Below are 19036 nucleotides of genomic sequence, written 5' to 3'. Positions count from 1 at the left end.
ACAGAGAAGCAAAGCAACCTGCTCAAGAACACACAGCAAGCAAGAGGCAGAGGAGGATGCAAACCTAGATAGGCAACTGGATTCAGGGTTTATACTCTTAACTGCTTAACAGAAGACAGTCTGCCTGAACTGGGTTTTGAGGGCTGAGAAGGAGTGATTGAGAAAGGGAACATGGAGAACTTTCAAGCTCAAAGGCAAAAATGTTCACATCTGGTTTGAAGGCACTCCTGGTAGTTTGAATGAAGGAGAAAATGTGTGTAAAATGCTTAGCTGGCCCATAGTAAACATGCTACTCACCGTTCTTGCTTGGTGTGGATGGACCAGAGAATATTTCTGATGCAAGGCAGGAGGGGAAGCAGAGGGCTGAGTGTGGAAGATGCCCAGGCTATATTGTGGATTTGGAATCCAACCCTAGGACAGAAGCTTTCATATAACTCTGAGTCGCAAAGGGTGGAAAAGCAAGTTAGCAGAGCTAAAAACAGCCCACCCCAGAGTGTAATTTTTGTAAATATCAGGTTTTCATGAAAAAGTCAGACAAATACTGCTGTTTCCTCCATAAGATATTTGCATTTGTTGTAATATAAATATGATTATTTAAAATTTCTACCATTGGCTGGGCACAGTGGCTCACACCTGTAATCCCATTACTTTGGGAGGTCGAGGCAGGTGGATCACTTGAGGCCAGGAGTTTGAGACCAGCCTGGCCAACATGTTGAAACCCCCTCTCTACTTTAAATACAAAAAAATTATCCAGGCAAGGTGGCTCACGCCTGTAATCCCAGCTATTCGGGGGGCTGAGGCACAAGAATCGCTTGAACCTGGGAGGCAGAGGTTGCAGTGAGCCCAGATCGCGCCACTGTACCTCCAGCCTAGGCGACACAGTGAGACCCTATCTCAGAAAAAATAATAATAATTAAAAAGTAAATTTTCTACCATCGAGGAAAACGGACAACACAAAAAGATGCATCTCCTTTTCCCCCTGTCCGGGGACTCCAAACTCAGCATTATTGACATTGGAGTAATGCTTTTTTGTGGTGGGCTGTCCTGTGCATTGTAAAATGTTTAGCAGCATCCCAGCCAGCAGCAAGCACCACTCTCATCCTAGCTGCGACAACTAAAACTGTTTCCAAACACTGCCCAGTGTGCCCTGGGGGGCAACATCACCTCAGGTTGAGAACCTCTAATCTAGTCTCGGACTGCGGTATCCTGCTATGTGACTCCAATTGAGAAGCACACTTGTCTAACTGAAGGATTTTGATACAGACAGAAGGTAAAAACTACTTACGACGACTGTGCTATAATATTGATACTATGGTCTTTCTCATTCTGTCAATGAGTAAACAGAAGCTCAGACAAGGGAAGTGAGTCTCCCCCAAGTCACACAGCCATAAGACGGTTTGTACCCCATGTCTTTCTGACTCCAAAACCTAACTCCATCCACTGTACCACACGACTACACTCAACTTCATCGAGGGCAACCAAAGGCCTCAATTTGCTTGATCCAGCTGAGCAAGGAAGAGAAGACGCCTGCCTCCCATCCCTCCTCATCATCCACCTTGGTCGCAGGGCAGGACACTCTCACACCTTAACTGCTATCTCTTCTGGACGACTGCGCTTGGGGGCTGAGGCCATGTAGTGACCTCTCCTGTACCATGATGACTTCCAGGATACAAGGGAAAACCTAAATTGCAGGGTTGAGCTTCAGAGACCAACCAACAGCAAGGTCATAGCAAAGCAGCAGGATCACCCCATTTTAAAACAAAACACACCACTGCTAGAACCGAAAAACATGCAGCGCATTTTGCCTCCTCTTTTCCATAGTAAGATTTAAATTATCCATAGTGGCACCCAGGAAACTATTGCTCTATAGGAATATCTCTTAAAGGACACCATCCCCACCCCATTTTATAGGGCATGAGACTTAAGATCCATAAACGGTATGCTTTCCATTTCACCACCTTCATTTTTGGGATCCTCTTGGTGACCCTCACAGATCCTGACCGTATCCTCTCACCACGGCTGGAAAAGAAAGAAGCCATTACCCGGAGTTCCACGTAAGTCCCAGGACACGCTCTGATTGGACCAACTGGTGCCACATGCTCCCCCTGAACCAATCACTGCAGTCAGGGAATGGACCATGCTGATTGGACCGGCCTGAGTCACATGTCTACTCCCGGAGCTGGGAACGGCTCAACCAGAACCAGAGCACATGACGTGAGAATAGAGGAAAGATGGCTCCCGAAGGAAATGTGGAATACTGTTATAGAAAGCAAAGGGAATGGATGCTGAGTGTCAGTCTGCAAAAATCCTAATTCTAGCAGACATTTATCCACTACCCAACAGGCAAGAGGTACTGCTCAAAGCAATATGCGAACTCTGTGACCTCCACTGCACCCTAGGGAGATTGGTTTGTTTTATTCCTCATCTGACAGTCAACAAAGACCACCAGAGCCACACCTGCCATTGAGCAAGTTAGGATTCTGGACTCATTGCCATGAGGGAGAGCACACACGGTGGAGAGTCATGGGGCATCTCAGGAAAGAGGTGTTGGAAAGGCTTCTTTGGGCTCGTGTTAGGTGATTTTAGGAAGAGTTTAAGGAAGCAGGGCTTTGTTCTGGATTGCATACTGTCATGAAGTGAGAGTAATTCTATTTTGATAAATCTCCTTTAGAGGGTGAGGAATGAGGCACAGCCAAAGCTGTAATTGGTAAAGAAACAGAGGTTACTCCCGTTAGCCAAGATCAGGGATCCTTTGGTCATCTTTGTGGTTTAGACAATGCTGATGTTTGGCTTGTGCGTGGACATGATTACAAAGTGATCTTGTTTTCATCTTGACCTGTCATTGTTACAGAGGGGCCTTTTCTGATGCTGGCGTTCTGCGAAATTGTTTATGCTCAACACAACACCAGGGTCTACCTGTGAGTGCCGAGCCAGCTCCTAGCAACTCCAAGCCCTTGTCGATAGTACCAGGCCAGCTCCTGGATGTCAGGGGCTGCTTTTCTCTTTCTTAGAACTGAGACAAGAAGGGTCTAACAACTACCTAAAGTCACAAAGCAAGTGGTGGAGCTAGAATACAAGCCTCAGCAGGCCCATTCTAGAGTGTGATTTAAACCACTACATCACCCTGTCTCTCTTCCTTCACATTGCAGGACCCCAAACGCTATGAAGGAAGGGGAAAACATACATTTCCTGGACATCTATTCTTGCCAGGCACTGAAATAGGTCCTTTGACTCCTTAAAGTCATCCACCCTTGTATTCGTTTCCTAAAGATGCCATAACAAAGTGCCTACTGGGTGTCTTAAAACAACAGGAATTTACTGTCACCGTTCTGGAGGCGAGAAGCCCTAAATCAGGTGACAGCAGAGCCTACTCCCTCTGAAGCCTCCAGGAGACGTGTCTTCTTTTTATTTATTTCATTGTATTTTATTTATTTTTATTTTATTTTATTCCATTTGATTAAGTTCCAGGGTACATGTGCAGGATGTGCAGGTTTGTGACATAAGTAAACGTGTGCCATGTGCTCTGTTGCACCTATCAACCCATCACCTACGTATTAAGCTCGGTATGCATTAGCTATTTTTTTCTGATGCTCTTCCCTGCCTCCCCACCCCCTGCCCGACAGGCCACAGCATGTGTTGTTCCCCTCCCTGTGTCCGTGTGTTCTCATTGTTCAGCTCCCACTTACAACTGAGAGCATGCAGTGTTTGGTTTTCTGTTCCTGCGTTAGTTTGCTGAGGATAATGGCTTTCGGCCTCATCCATGTCCCTGAAAACGACATGATCTCATTCTTTTATGGCTGCATAGTATTGCGTGGTGTATATGTACCACATTTTCTTTATCCAGTCTATCATTCATGGGTATTTGGGTTGATTCCGTGTCAGGAGAGAAGTCTTCTTATCTATTCCAGCTTCTGGTAGCCCCAGGTATTCTGTGGCTTGTGGAAGCATGACTCCAATCTCTTCCTCCATTCTGTATGGCTGCCTCCCTCCACGTGTCTGTCTCTTCTCCTCCTGTAAGGGCACCAGTCATACTGGAGTAAGCGCCCACCCTACTCCAGTATAATTTCATCTTAATTACATCTGCAAAACCCCTGTTTCCAAACAAAGTCACATTCACAGGCCCCAAGGGTTAAAACTTAAATATGTCTTCTTAGGGGAAAAAAAAAGGTCAACCTGTAACAACCCTTAAATAGTGCCCTCCATTTTAACAGAATTAGCCATTAAGTCTCAGAGAGGTTTAGTAACTCACGCAAAGTCACACAGCTAGAACATAGCAGAGTCAGGATTCAAGCCCCAAGGCCTTGACTCCTTGCCCAGTGCTTCAAAATAACAGAAAACTACACCCCTGGCAGTCAAATGGGGCAGGGACAGAAGGCTCAGACGCACCACCTTGCAACCGCCAAAAAGACTGTTTTGTTTTCATTTGTTTCTTGGAGTTTTCCTGCAGGAGAACAGTGCTGTCCCGGAAGGAAATGAGCCGGCACAGACACGCCCCAGTGCAGGAGACTCACCAGCGCAGCCACCAAGCTGTCCTGGAAGGAAGCCGGCTCGGCAACCTGACATTGACAAAACGCTCGCCAGTGTTTCCAAAGATTCCCAGGGCTCGTGTTTTCCACTTACACGATTCAATTAGGAATCCCAAAACGTGTAAATCTTGGCATTCTTATGGCTCCATTAAAGAAACAAAGTATTAAATGCAGACACATCTCCTTAAATGTTGGTGAGTTTGCTTCCATTGGCTCTAAAGATAACTGCTGTTCTTTTCTAATGATTACTCTGAGGATGACAGATGCTGTGGTCCCAGATGTCTCCAGAAAGGGCCATTGTGTTGGGTGTGGGGGAGTCACAGGGATTCCAGGGAGAGGACAGGGAGAACCAGCATAATTATGATGATTATTATTGTTATTATAATGACTTTCTTTTCTGTTGCTCCCTTTTGTTCATATTCCTCCTTAGCTCATCACCTCCCTTCTCCCACCCTGTTCACAGCTACTGAGGGCAAATCATGCAAAACCCCGGCTTCCTCTTGTGGCTCTCCTGCCCATTGAGATGGATCCCAAAGGCCTGTCCCATCAAGAGCTTATTCTTCACGACATAGATGTTGTGTGATCAGGAACAAACCAGTTAGCCTCTTGGAGCTTCCATTTCCCCGTCTTCAGGTCACTTAGCTTATGGTGCTAAATGAGATCATTCATGTAAAGAGCTCCACGTGGAACCCGGCACACAACCAGCCTTCGCTTCAACTAACCAAATGCCGAAGCACGGGACCACTCTTGCCAAGAAGCCAACACACACCATATAATCAATCTCCACACTTTGCAAGTTCCTCTCAGCCAGTCCACCATCCAAGTCCATTTAATCTCCTGCCTATAAACAGATGACCCTCCAAGGCAGATGAGATTGAGCAAGATGCACTGTCCCTGCTAGACCCAGCGACCTTTCTAAAGGGATAGACAGGGTGGCTATAGAATATTTCATCACTGCAGAAAGTCTACTGGACAGCACAGGATTACTGTGAGGAATAGTAAATGAACTGATGAATATAAGGTGCCTAGCACCACGCCTGAAGGATAGAAAGTGCTCAATACAATGAGGCTGTTATGCCACCTAATCCTCTGCAAGGTGGGGGCTTTGCTCCCATTTCACAGATGGGAAAGCTGAGGTTCAGAAGAATGAAAATAACATATTCAAACTCTGATACCAGTAACTAGGAAAGTCAGAATTTAAACCCTGATCTGTATGACTCCAAAAATGGGTGCGTTTTTCATGAGATAAGCAATCTTCATGCAATGGGAAGAGAGACTGGCAATAGAGGAAGTAGTGATGCAAAATGAAATAAAAATAAAAATAGGCTGGGCGCAGTGGCTCACGCCTGTAATCCCAACACTTTGGGAGGCCAAGGCAGGCAGATCATGAGGTCAAGAGATTGACACCATCCTGGCCAACATGGTGAAACCCCGACCCTACTAAAAATATAAAAATTAACTGGGCGTGGTGGTGCACACCTGTAGTCCCAGCTACTCGGGAGGCTGAGGCAGGAGAATTGCTGGAACCCAGGAGGTGGAGGTTGCAGTGAGCCAAGATCGCGCCACTGCACTTCAGCCTGACAACAGAGCGAGACTCTGTCTCAAAAATAAAAAAATAAATAAATAAAATAAAAAATGAAAATGAAAAAGATACAATGGTATCACCAAAAGCAAAGAGAGTTCAGTCCATACGCAGTTTCAGGGAAAACAAACTCAAACCCACCGCTCCTCCCCTGAAGACATTTGGCCTCACTTACAGGATAGTGAGAAGGTTTCAATCCTGCTTTAAACCTCAGTTTCCTCTTCTGTAAAGTGGGTTGCTTTGAGGAGAAAGTGAGACAATGTATTTTCAAGCACAGAGTAGGTACTCAAAACATTGTTTTTTAAAAATATCTGAATAATGACCACCCTAAGTACAACCTTTGGGTCTGGGCCTATCCAAGAGTGCTCACCTATCTTTTTGGCTTTCTGTAAGAATCAGAAATTTGTTGAATCCACACTCTCCAGGAAGCAGAAAAGCTCACTGCCTCTTGCAGAGGACGTAATAGCTGAAGTGTGGCCTTTTAATTTGTTAATCTTTGCAAAACAGGGTTCCAGAGCTTTGCAAAGATGCGGAACCATCGGAGCTCTATACAGAAACAATCAATTCCTTGATTAAAATCTGACAGCTTAATTAATTAGTACTTAATAGCTCAACCTTAATTATACCCTACATCGTTATTTGATAATATTCATAAATTTCCCATGTGGCTGTGCACACATGTCTTTTATCAACTGATTACAAACGCCCGAACTTGACCTCCATCCTCGGGAAAATGTCTCGGATGTCAAGAACATGAAGGACTTCATTAATACTAATGGCGACCTCACCAAGGCCTACTCCTAGGTAAGAATTCTCTGATTTAAAAGTTCTTTGAGATCCACCAGAGAAAAGTGGTAATTTGTGCACTAAGTTTGCTGTATAGTTTATTTCCTTCAAAGTTCAATATTTTTGGAAATTTTATAAAGTATTAAATAATATCCCTGGTTCTTACTTTCACCTGAAAAAGACACTCACAGACTCTATTTTTTTTAACCCAGAGAGTGGGTTAGTTTCTAAACTAGGTGAGAATCACTGAAATTCTTTGGATGTGATGGGAGAGTTACGGGGACCCCATATGATGATGATTAATACGGCTTTGAAGCCCAAAAGCCCTGGCTTGAGGCCAGGCATGGTGGCTCACACCGGTAATCCCAAAACTTTGGGAAGCCAAGGTAGGTGGATCACTTGTGGTCAGGAGTTCGAGACCAGCCTGGCCAAGATGGCGAAACCCCATCTCTACTAAAAATACAAAAATTAGCCGGGTGTGATGGTGCACGCCTGTAGTCACAGCTACTCGGGAGGCTGAGGCAGGAGACTCACTTGAACCTGGGAGGCAGAGGTTACAGTGAGACTCACTTGAACCTGGGAGGCAGAGGTTACACTGAGCAGAGATCACGCCACTGCACTCCAGCCTGGGAGGCAAAGCAAGACTTTGTAAAAAAACAAACAAACAAAAAAAAACCACCTGAACTTCAATCTCTATATTTCTGAGCTTTATGATCTTGATTGAGTTTCTTCACCTCTCTGAGCCTGTTTCTTCATTTGGAAAGTTGAAATAATAATTCCTAGCCCTCAGAATGTTGATGTGACATTCAAATGGACGGGAAAGTGCCTGGCATGTACTAGATGCTCAATAAATGTTACACGTTAACCCATTAGCTGTGACAGAGTGTAGGCCATTCTGCTTTGTCCAATTGCCCATGGAGACCACTCACCTGGAGGAGAGGGGATCAGACCTCTGCATGTGGGAGCTCTGGAGAATGAGGTGAGGGGAGAGCTATCAGAGAGGATAAGAAGATTATATTCTGCCAAATAAACCAGTTCTTCTATGGATGTGTCTTTTGGGCTTGGTGGGGGCAGGGAGGGGGATAGCAAGGGAGGGCACAAAACCTTCCCAGAAGTCTCCAGAACTACTTTAGGAGCTGCAGCCCTGCCTAGAGGGAAGGGCCCCCCACTTGAGTTGAGGTGCCTAGCCTCTAGGCATGGCTCTGTGTTGGGTGGCATTAAGCAAGTCCCTCAACTCCTAGAAAATTAATCTTCTTCTTTGTTAAAGACATTTAGTTTGATTTTTCCAAACACCTGCTGCAACTATAAAATCACCTGGGACATTTATTTAAGTAGAGATATAATATACAGCGACAATTCCCCGCCACACACATCCCAAATAATGACTACTTCCATATAGCAATTTTTTTTAGATACTCATTTCTGGGCCTCGATTGATTCAGTGGGTCTGAAGTAATTTCCAAGAATTATTCTTTAAATTTCCCAAGGAATTCTGATGGGCAACCAGGTTGGGGAACTAACAGGATTGCTGGTTTCCAGCTTCCGCATCCACCGGGAAAACTTGGACTCGTTGCCGCCTGGGCACACCAGTGACACCTGGTGGCTTGGAGGAGTGACTCTAGCTTGTCCCAGCACATGATTTCAAATCCTCCATTGCATAGCTCCCTGCAGTTGTGGGAGAAGAGGTTTTCCACTCTTCCCAAAATCTAGATAACATGATTCTCTGTCTCAATATCCATAAAAGACACAGCATCTCAGCTCCAGAGTCCATCTTTCAAACTACCCATTTGACAGATGTCCGTCTTGGACCACCACCATATTTTTTTGGCCTCCAAGTTCTGATGGCACCTGCAACTAGAAACCTCACAAGACATCGCCATTTCAGGTTCTGATGGCACCTGCAACTAGAAACCTCACAAGACATCGCCATTTCAGGAGTCACACAGACATGGGGTGACCACTCAGATACCTGAACTGGACTGTGTCCTAAGAGAACAGACACATGACCTTTCCCTCCTTTCCCTCAACTCATAGAATTTACAAAGTGGGATAAGACAAGCTGAGATGCTGAAAAAGGCATAAACTGATGTACTCGCAATCTCCCATTCCCTAGAATCTGTGACCAGACAACTCTTTACATTCTTATTGGTCACCCCAAGATTAATCAATCATACTAATAATTGAAATTACAGAAAATCTATCCAACACAATGGCCATTTCCAGAAATTAGATTGTCCCTCATTAGTGGGGGATTTTCTTTCTTCTCTATATTATTTCCCACTAATACTAAAAAACATTTTTACTGGATTTTTCCCATCATTTTCCCAGCATGGACCTAATAGAAACCAAGAAGTACTTTAAAAATCCCATTATCTTTATCGAATGGAAATTCTCACAATATCACAATTGCCAGAGGTCTTTTTTATTCTAGTGTTAACCTTGGAGAGCTTTTAGATGTTCTTTGGGGCATGCACAGAGGACTGAGGAAATCTTTCATTTCTACATCCTTTGAGAGTTCAGCACACTTGGCTAAGGATGAAACTGTTCACTCCTAATTTGTTTCTCTGGATGAATATTGATTTGACTTCTGTTGTATATCACCAATGCACACCAATCTCCAGAATCATGGGGCACTGAGGGTTTCTGTTTAATATTCAACTTGGAGCCACTTAAGCACTCACACAATTTTTTTTTTTAGTTGCTCCACCTGTTGTTCTCCCAGATGGATAAGGTAAGAATGTCGTGTATAAAACAAAGTAATTGCTGTGGCTGTTAAACAATTCAGGACTACTTCTCCTGAGCTCTGCTGGGTATTTACAAAGTCCCACAGATGCCAAGCTTGAAGAAGCTTAAAAGGGGAACTGCTCATTTGGAACTGAGTAAATCCAGTGATCTCTCTGGTTATGTAGCAAACCTGTCTAGGTCTGCGTGTCCGATATATTTGCGCTTTTTGTACTGGTTAAGTCCACACTTGGGGACATCTGGCATTCCCCCTATTTATGAGACAGACATCTATGCTGCGTGTTGGAGAGGAAATATATAGTTCTGAGCAGTATTTCTGGTGCCTGGACATTTGAAGTTCCTTGATCTAAATGGAAGTCTTTAAGTGAGAGAATCATCAGGGGAATTCTATTTTTAAAATCCCAAAGTGTTTAAAAATAAAATAAGATTTTTAAGGACAAATCAGTTTGTTTTGGGGGTGGAGGGAATCATCTGGATATTTGCCTTTCCCCCTTTTTTTTTTTTTTTTTTTCAGAGACAGGGTCTGGTTCCGTCACCCAGACTGCAGTGCACAATCATAGCTCACTTGCAGCTTCAAACTTCCAGGCTCAAGTGATTCTCCTGACTCAGCCTCCTGAATAGCTGGGACTATAGACACATGCCACCATACCCAGTTAATTTTTTTTTAATTATTTTTTGTAGACCAGGAGCAGTGGCTCAGATCTGTAATCTCAGTACTTTGGGAGGCTGAGGTGGGTGGATCATTCAAGGTCAGGAGTTCGAGACCAGCCTGGCCAACATGGTTATACCTGTCTCTACTAAAAATACAAAGATTAGCTGGGTATGGTGGCACATGCATGTAATCCCAGTACTCAGGAGGCTGAGGCAGGAGAATCGCTTGAACCCAGGAGATGAAGGATGCAGTCAGTCAAGATCACACCACTGCACTCCAGCCTGGGCAACAGAGTGAGACTCTGTCTCAAAAAAAAATACTAAGATTCTGCAAACCAGATGGAATTCTTACCTTGTTACATCACCCAAGGGTCCCAAGGAGGCTTCAGCTACTGAGGCGGATGCAGAGAATCCCAGTGCCAGTAGTAGCCTTCAGCACTGTGTGTATTTGTAAAGTGGAACAAACCAGATGTTGACGGTACACAAGACTGCACAGGCAAGAAGCAGGCAATAAGACAGGTGTCAGGAATCGGAGAGGATGCAGGAGATGCAGAGGATCTCAGAACTCTCCTTTTCTGATCAGGGGAAGCAGGAGGAGGCTTCAGTGCTGAGCCAGACCTCCCTGATGAGACTGTTTATCCAGGCTCTTCACACAAGAAGGCTCAAGTTGGGGCAGAGTGATCAATCACCCTACCTTGCCAGGGATAGAGTGATATCCCGAGATGCAGGGCTTTCTGTTTTAAAATCATGAAAGCTCCCATAAAACTAGAATGAGTTGGGAGGCCAAGGCAGGTGGATCACCTGGGGTCAGGAGTTCAAGACCAGCCTGGCCAATGTGGTGAAACCCCGCCTCTACTAAAAATACAGAAAAATAGCTGGACATGGTGGTGGGTGCCTGTAATTATAATCCCAGCTACTCGGGAGGCTGAGGCAGAAAAATTGCTTGAACCTGGGAGGCGGAGGTTGCAGTGAGCTAAGATCACACCATTGTACTCCAGCCTGGGCAACAAGAGCAAAACTCCATCTCAAACAAACAAACAAACAAACTACAGTGCATTGTTCACCCTAGGTTGGAGAGACCATTTGATGTAGTTTCTAAAGCATAAACATTAAAGTAAGCCAGGCCTAGGTTTGAATTCCAGCTGTGCTTGCTAAATAACCTTGGGCAGGCAGCATCACCTCCCCTCTTCTGTAAGACGGAAATGGTCATGTTTGCCCAACTCACAGGTATGTAAGATAGTCATGTAGTAAAGTAACATTTAATAATGCAAGCAAAGTGTATAGCATAGTGTCTGGCATAGAGGAGGCTGTCGGTATGTTTTATTCTCATCATTCTGAATAAACGAGTTACCAGGATGCATTCCGAACGCCTCCCAAGCAAGAAAGGAAAGAACAAGCCTGGATGTGGGTATCCAGGAAAATGAGAGACGGTGAAACCAAAGACCATGAATTAATGACTAGGGCAGATGAGAAGGTCAGAGAGACCAATGTAGAGATGAGGCTAGGATAGATAGTGGTTGGGATGAACTGGGGAATGAGGTAGGACTAATCTCTCACACTCTGTGCTATGTCCTTGAAGTCTCAGGGGTTCGACAGAGTGGGGGCTCCCCACTGAAGGAAGAAGGAAGACTAGGATTCTGGCTGAAGGAAATGGACCACCCTGGGTGCCTACACCCTTGGTAGACCACCCAATATCCCAGCCCTTTCTCACCCTCCTCTTTGACCATTCTGAGGAATATTCTCTTGGGGCCTGATGATGGATTCCCAAGAAACTGACATTCTAGCAGAGTTTTCTGCATTCAAAAGAAAAAATCAGGCTAGGAGGAGGGAAAAAGCTGGAAAAACAGTTTGAAGCAAGTGCAGAAGAGCTCTTTTAAACATAACAACACCCCAGTGTTACGGTCCAAATTTGTCCCTCAAAATTCACGTGTTGGATGCTTCATCCCCAATGCCACAGTGTTGGGAAGTGGGGCCTAATAAAAGGGGATTAAGTCTCAAAAGCTTTGCCCTCATGAAGGGATTAAGGTTGTTATTGGGAGAGAAGTTGAATTATCTTGAGAGTGAATTTTTACAAAAGTGAGTTTAGCTCCTTCTTGTTCACTTACTTTTGCCCTCTGTTGCCCTTCCACCTTCCACCATGGGACGACATAGCACAAAGGCTCTTGCCAGATACTAGTGCTATGCTCTTGGACTTCCCAGCCTTCAAAGCCATGAGCCAGATATAATTCTATTGTTTATAAATTACCCAGTCTGTGGTATTCTGTTATAGCAACACAAAATAGACTAAGAAACCAGGTATAACAGAAATAAAACCAATGCTATTAAGTTATTAGTAGGTACAGTGCTCTCCCCTTCCATTCTCACTCCCTTTTGGCCTTTTAAAGAGAAAAAAATTATTTCTTACTGGATCAGTTCTTAGGTTCCCCTTTATGTGTGTGTTAAAAGGGCAAAGTAGAAAGAAATGTAAAGATCCAGAAAGGCTAAGTTGATTTATATAATAAAGAACAAAGGTGGAAACATGAAGTAAAAGGGAGACAGGAAAGTTTTTGGGGCAGAGTGTCAGGGTTTAGGAAATTAAGAGAGAAGGAGATGAGTTGATCTTTTCCCAGGAGCCACTGCAAAGATTTAGGAAGTAATTTGTGGTGAGAGAGATGAGCTATGATTTTTTAAGATGATTGAGAGACTGAGTAAAAGTTTTAATTTCTTTCAACTAAATTGTCTTCCATAATGCAATTTCTTTTTTTTTAGAGACAAGGTCTTGCTCTGTCACCCAGGCTACAGTGCAGTGGTGTCATAGCTCACTGTAACCTCAAACTCTTGGAACTCCTGGTCTCAAGTTATCCTCCTGCTTTAGCCTCCCAAGTAGCTAGGGCTAACAGCTTGTGTCACCACACCCGGCTAATTTTTTTTCTTTTTTTTTTTTTTTTTTGAGACAGAGTCCTGCTATGTTGCCCAGGATAGTCTTGAACTCCTGGGCTGAAGCAATCCTCCTGCCTCAGCCTCCCAAAGCACTAGGGTTACAGGCATGAGCCATGGCACCTGGCTTGCAACTTCTTTTACTGCAAATCTGTGCTGAGACTGGACCATGTAGATATCGTGACTTATACAGGTTACACTAACTACCATTAATTAATATTCAATAAGTGCCTCCCAGGTTCCAAGCAATTCAGCAAACATTGACTGCCTATTGCAGTATTATGATTGCATTGATTGCTCCAATTAATGGGTCTCCCTGCTTCCACATCCTTTCCAGTGTGAATTTGCAGCTTCTTCCCATCATGAAGTAGAGTCTATTTCCCCACCATTTGCACCTAAGATGGGCTGGTTAACTTCATTTGGCAAATAGGACATAGTGGAACTGACAGTGTTCCAGCTCTAAGCTGAGCTCTTAAGAGGCTTTGCAGGCTTCTACCGTCTCTCTTGGGCCTTTGCCTCCATCATGATGACAAGCCCAGGCTGGTCTTCTGGAGGCTGAGAGACCAGGTACATTAGAACCAAGAGACCACAGCTAACAGCAAGCCAACCTCCAAATGCAAGGTCATCAACTCAACCTTCATCTGAGCATGGACACATGAGGAAGCCCCACGAGGGGTAGAAGAGCTACCCAGCAAAACCCACCTGAATTGCCAACACTAAGAATCATGAACAAGAAAAAAAAGTTCATAGCTTCTAAGCCACTAACTTTTGATATGGTTTGTTATGCAGCTACATCTACCTGACACACTTACTAAGTAATCAATGTTTTGAAGACATTATTTTTATTCTTTCAACTGAGGATTTATAATTCTCTTTGTCATATGAGATTTCATGACAAAAAGAAAAAGAAGGACTTGCCTGAGGTCATTCATCTGGTAGATTCCAAAGCCAGATTTGAAAATAGTTCCATTTAATTCAAAATCTATCCTCTGTGCCTCATATCATGCTGCCTAAGATAATGCCAAATTTACCAATAGCCAAGATCATCTTTATATTTCAGAAGGGCTAAGAGGACAGGTCTGGACATTGCTCCTGAAGCCAGGCCTCCCAGTGTCCAGGCCGGTGAAACGGGACCACAGCCCAGTAGGAAACTGACATCACAGGAAGGCTGGGGCAGAATATGAGACCTCATAAGAGACACTCCAGTGTTGAGAACAATGAGAGATGTGAGAATCAGCAGAGTTGGAGTTGCCAAAGCGAGATTTATGGAAGATCAACAAAACCCATTTGATCAAATGGAAAATGAAATTGCCGAGCAGTTTCAATAAGAAGTAAATAGACACTCTCTGAAACCTGCTAAACAGCTTGGCAGGAAATCAGGCTGGCTGTATACACACTTCCTCAGTGTTGCAAGTGGTTCTACACACACACACACCACACAGGGATATAGGTGAGTGCACGCACAGAGACCTGCCTACTTATACTTCATAGGAAGCACATGCACGCAGTCACATCTGTATGTGTACATGCACACACACACATACACACACAAAAATTACCCAGTCTGTGGTATTCTGTTATAGCAACACAAGAAGGACTAAGAAACCAGGTATAACAGAAATAAAAGAAATTATATTAGGCCGGGCGCAGTGGCTCACACCTGTAATCCCAGCACTTTGGGAGGCCGAGGCAAGCGAATCACCTGAGGTCAGGAGTTCGAGACCAGCCTCACCAACATGGTGAAACCCCGTCTCTTCTAAAAATACAAAATACAATCAATTAGCTAGGCATGGTGGCGGGCGCCTGTGATCCCAGCTACTCAGGAGGCTGAGGCAGGAGAATCGCTTGAACCCAGGAGGCAGAGGTTGCAGTGAGTCGAGATCATGCCATTGCACTCCAGCCTGGGCAACAAGAGCAAAACTCTATCTCAAAAAAAAAAAAAAAAGATATTAAGTTACAAGTAGGTACAGCCTCCTTCCTCTTCTCTTAGGCCTTTGATCCCTACAGGCATAAATGATCACAAAACATGTAACACCCAAACGCACACAGAATACACACAGAGAGACAGACACACCCACACCCTCTTACACAGGAGCACATGGCCTCTCCATACACATGCAAACATATTCCCTGTGACATGCAGGCACACACATAACCCTCCCTGACCAAAGAGGCAGAGGGAGGGACATTTTTCTCTTACTGGGAGCAGGTTTTCTCTTCCAGGATTGGTCCTCAGAGCTGGAGCACTCCACCTGCACATCCGGCCAAGATGGAGTCTTCCCAAAGATCCTTCGATCCCAACAAAAAAAGCCCAGCCCTTCCTGGATCTTGGAGCCAGTGCTGACCTTGGCAAGAAGGAGTTTTGAGAGCCTTGGGGTGACTGCTGGGATTAAGTGTGAAGTCCACCTTTTGGGCTTTTTGCACCGTGTTTTAAGAAATTACAACTGTGACCCAGAACAGCAGCTTTGACACCAGGGAGACCAGGGTTCAAATCCTACCTCTGCCGCTTCCTAACTGTAGGAACTTGGGGCCACTTACATAAATATGCTGAATTTCAGTGTCCTCAGTTGTAAAATGGAAATGGTAATTCTCACCAAGCAGGGATTTGTATGGATAAAAGGTGATTCTGTGTGTAAGTGCTTGGTTTGGTACCAGGCACACAATAGGTGTCAGTAATAGGAGAAGAGAGGACATTTTCCAAGCCACATGCTCCATTCATTTACAGTCTTAATCTTGGGTTTTCCTTTTCTTTTTTCTTCCCCCAAGCATAACATAAATCCCGGCTACTTTGCATTTATATTCTATAACTTTTTATGCATCATTTTTTATCCAAAATGATGATTTTTCCATTAGATCTCTTCATGTAAATGACTCTGGTATGAACAAGGGCTAATTTCTTCATCTGTCCTTGGGCACCATATATCTGGTTATGATCATGAAAACCATTCAGCAAATCAATTTTAATTATCCCAAATTCTCTTTATAGGCAACATTCCAAGACTCAAAGCTTCCTGAGAAAAGGGGACAAAAAACTACAGTCTGAAAGTCAAAAGCAGACATTGCTCTTAAGAATCCATATCTAAAAGTGGACCTTGAAACATCAAATTTTGAATGTTTGTTTTCCAACTCATCCGTTCAACACCACCAACATCTCTGAACGCCAACTATGTGCTAGACACAGTGATTGGTGTCCAGTTCGCAGAGACATACAGAGTTCAGTACAAAAGCAAAGTACATAAGGAGTCAAAATTCAAAATGGTCAGAGGAATGATTTTTAAAATACTAATTTTCTAAAAGGTACATGGCTCAGGCCTGTAATCCCAGCACTTAGGGAGGCCAAGGCAGGTGGATCGCATGAGCTCAGGAGTTCAAGACCAGCCTGAGCAACATGACAAAACCCCATCTCTACAAAAAATACAAAAATTAGCCATGCATGATCTCACATGCCTGTAGTCCCAGCTACTCTGGAGGCTGGGGTGGGAGAATTGCTAGAGCCCAGGAGGCAGAGGTTGCAGTGAGCTGAGATCGCACCACTGCACTCCAGCCTGGGCGACAGAGCAAAGCACCATTTCTAAAAAAAAGAAAAAAAGGGCCGGGCGCGTTGGCTCAAGCCTGTAATCCCAGCACTTTAGGAGGCCAAGACGGGCGGATCACGAGGTCACAAGATCAAGACCATCCTGGCTAACACAGTGAAACCCCGTCTCTACTAAAAAATACAAAAAAAACTAGCCGGGCGAGGTGGCAGGCGCCTGTAGTCCCAGCTACTCGGGAGGCTGAGGCAGGAGAATGGCGTGAACCCAGGAAGCAGAGCTTGCAGTGAGCTGAGATCCGGCCACTGCACTCCCGCCTGGGCGACAGAGCGAGACTCCATCTCAAAAAAAAAAGAAAAAAATAAAGAGAAAGAAAGAAAGAAAGAAAGGAAGGAAGGAAGGAAGGAAGGAAGGAAGGAAGGAAGGAAGGAAGGAAGGAAGGAAGGAAGGAAGGAAGGAAGGAAGGAAGGAAGGAAGGAAGGAAGGAAGGAAGGGAAAGAAAGAGAGAAAGAGGGAAAGAGAGAGAGAGAAAGAGGGAAAGAAAGAAAGAAGGGAGGGAGGGAAAGAAAGAGAGAAAGAAAGAAAGAAGGGAGGGAGGGAAAGAGAAAGAAAGAAAAGAAAGAAAGAAAAGAAAGAAAGAGAAAGAAAGAAAAGAAAGAAAGAAAGAAAGAAAGAAAAAGAAAGAGAAAGAAAGGAAGAAGGAAGGAAGGAAGAAAGGAAGGAAGGAAAGGGAAGGAGGGAGGGAGAGAAAGAGAAGGAGAGAGAGGGAGGGAAGGGAAGGGAGGAAGGGAGGAAGGACGGAAGGAAGGAAGGAATGAAGGAAGGAAGAAAGGGAGGAAGAAAAGAAAAAGGAGAGGAGAGGAGAAGAGATGAGAGGAGAGGAGAGGAATTATCTTAGCATGGCTAGAAGATACAAGGATAAAGCAGCTAGTACTTTGAAGACAAGGACCACCCTCCTCTATATTCCCAGCACCTAACACAGCGCCCGGCACATAAAGGTGCTCAGGAAATGCTTCTGGAATGAATGAGCCATGGATTCACAGAAACGGAGCCAAAGTCTCATAAGCCATGCTGGCTCTGGCAATACCCGAGGACAAGGTGGAAACATTAAAGATGTTTTTAATCAGGAAACAGTCATAATTCAGAAATGGTTTTTTTATTGTTCACTTTAAAATTCAACTTTGGCTTCTGAATGAGGAACAGATTGAACATGAGCAGGGCTGGAAGCAGGGATTCCAATCAGGAGACCAACGCCGTAATCCAAGGGAGGAAGGCAATCAGGCCTGAAGCTGGCCCCTGGCAGTGGGGATGCATTCGACAGGTTTTGGTGATTGTTTAGATACGGGTGGAGAGGGGAAGGGAAAAATGCAAGGATGACCCAAAATCACCGTCTTGGGTGGGTGACGGTATCATTCACCGACAAATGGAACAGGAGAGGAGAAACAGGGCAGAAAAATGAAGAGTTTTGTTTTGGGGGTTTGAGGTCCTGTCAAACAGCCAAGACGAGATGCCAAGTAAGACTGCAGCTCAAGAGAGTAGTCAGGGAGGATAGAGTTTAGGGATTTATCAGCATTGGCTCAAGGATTCTAAACCTGTGTGTCAGATCCCTCAGCTTGCACACAATATTATGTATGCATGTGCATTTTTTAGGAGCGAAGGCCCAAGTCCTACATCATTTTCTCAATGGATCTATGCTCTCAGAATGGTTAAGAAGCATGGTGAGCCTGGCACAGTGACTCACACCTGTAATCCCAACACTTTGGGAGCCTGAGACCAGCCGATCACCTAATCCCAGGAGTTCAAGACCAGCCTGGGCAACCTAGTGAGACCCTGCCTCTACAAAAAACAAATACAAAAAGTTAGCCAGGTATGGCATACATCTATAGTCTCAGCTACCTGGGAGGCTGATGTGGGAGGATTGCTTGTGCCTGGGAGGTTGAGGCTGCAGTGAGCCATGATCATGCCACTGCACTCCAGCCTGGGTGACAGAGTGAGACTTTGTCTCAAAAATAAATAAATAAAAGAAGCATGGTGTTTGAGGCCCTGGGTATCTGTATCAGTCAGAATTCTTCAGGGAAAAAAAAAAACAACAGAACCAACAAGAGGTGGGAGAGAGAGAGAGATAAAAACACAAAGAGACAGAAAGAAACTTTAGGAGATTGGCCCATGAGATTGTGGAAGCTGGCAAGTCCAAAACCTGCAGGACAAACTGGCAGCCTGGAAATTCGGGTGGGATTTCCATGTTAGAGTCTTGAGGCAGAATTTTTTCTTCTCAGGGGAACTTAGTTTTTGTTCTTAAGGCC

At 44.6% G+C, this 19036-nt stretch overlaps 1 long non-coding RNA gene across 1 annotated transcript in view; it reads right to left on the bottom strand.

Annotated features, from left to right (window-relative positions):
• Window positions 1-3051: 3051 nt before the first annotated feature.
• The window catches only part of LOC135968793 (uncharacterized), a 105172-nt gene continuing 89187 nt past the window's right edge, over window positions 3052-19036 (bottom strand). The window contains exon 6 of the long non-coding RNA XR_010583756.1: window positions 3052-4011. This is a non-coding gene — a long non-coding RNA (uncharacterized lncRNA). The remainder of the gene's footprint in view (window positions 4012-19036) is intronic.

The sequence above is a fragment of the Macaca fascicularis genome, chromosome 20, assembly GCF_037993035.2.
Source record: "Macaca fascicularis isolate 582-1 chromosome 20, T2T-MFA8v1.1".
Classification (NCBI taxonomy): domain Eukaryota; kingdom Metazoa; phylum Chordata; class Mammalia; order Primates; family Cercopithecidae; genus Macaca; species Macaca fascicularis.
The sequence above is the reverse complement of the archived record's forward strand: the minus strand, read 5'-3'. Positions and strand labels throughout refer to the sequence as shown.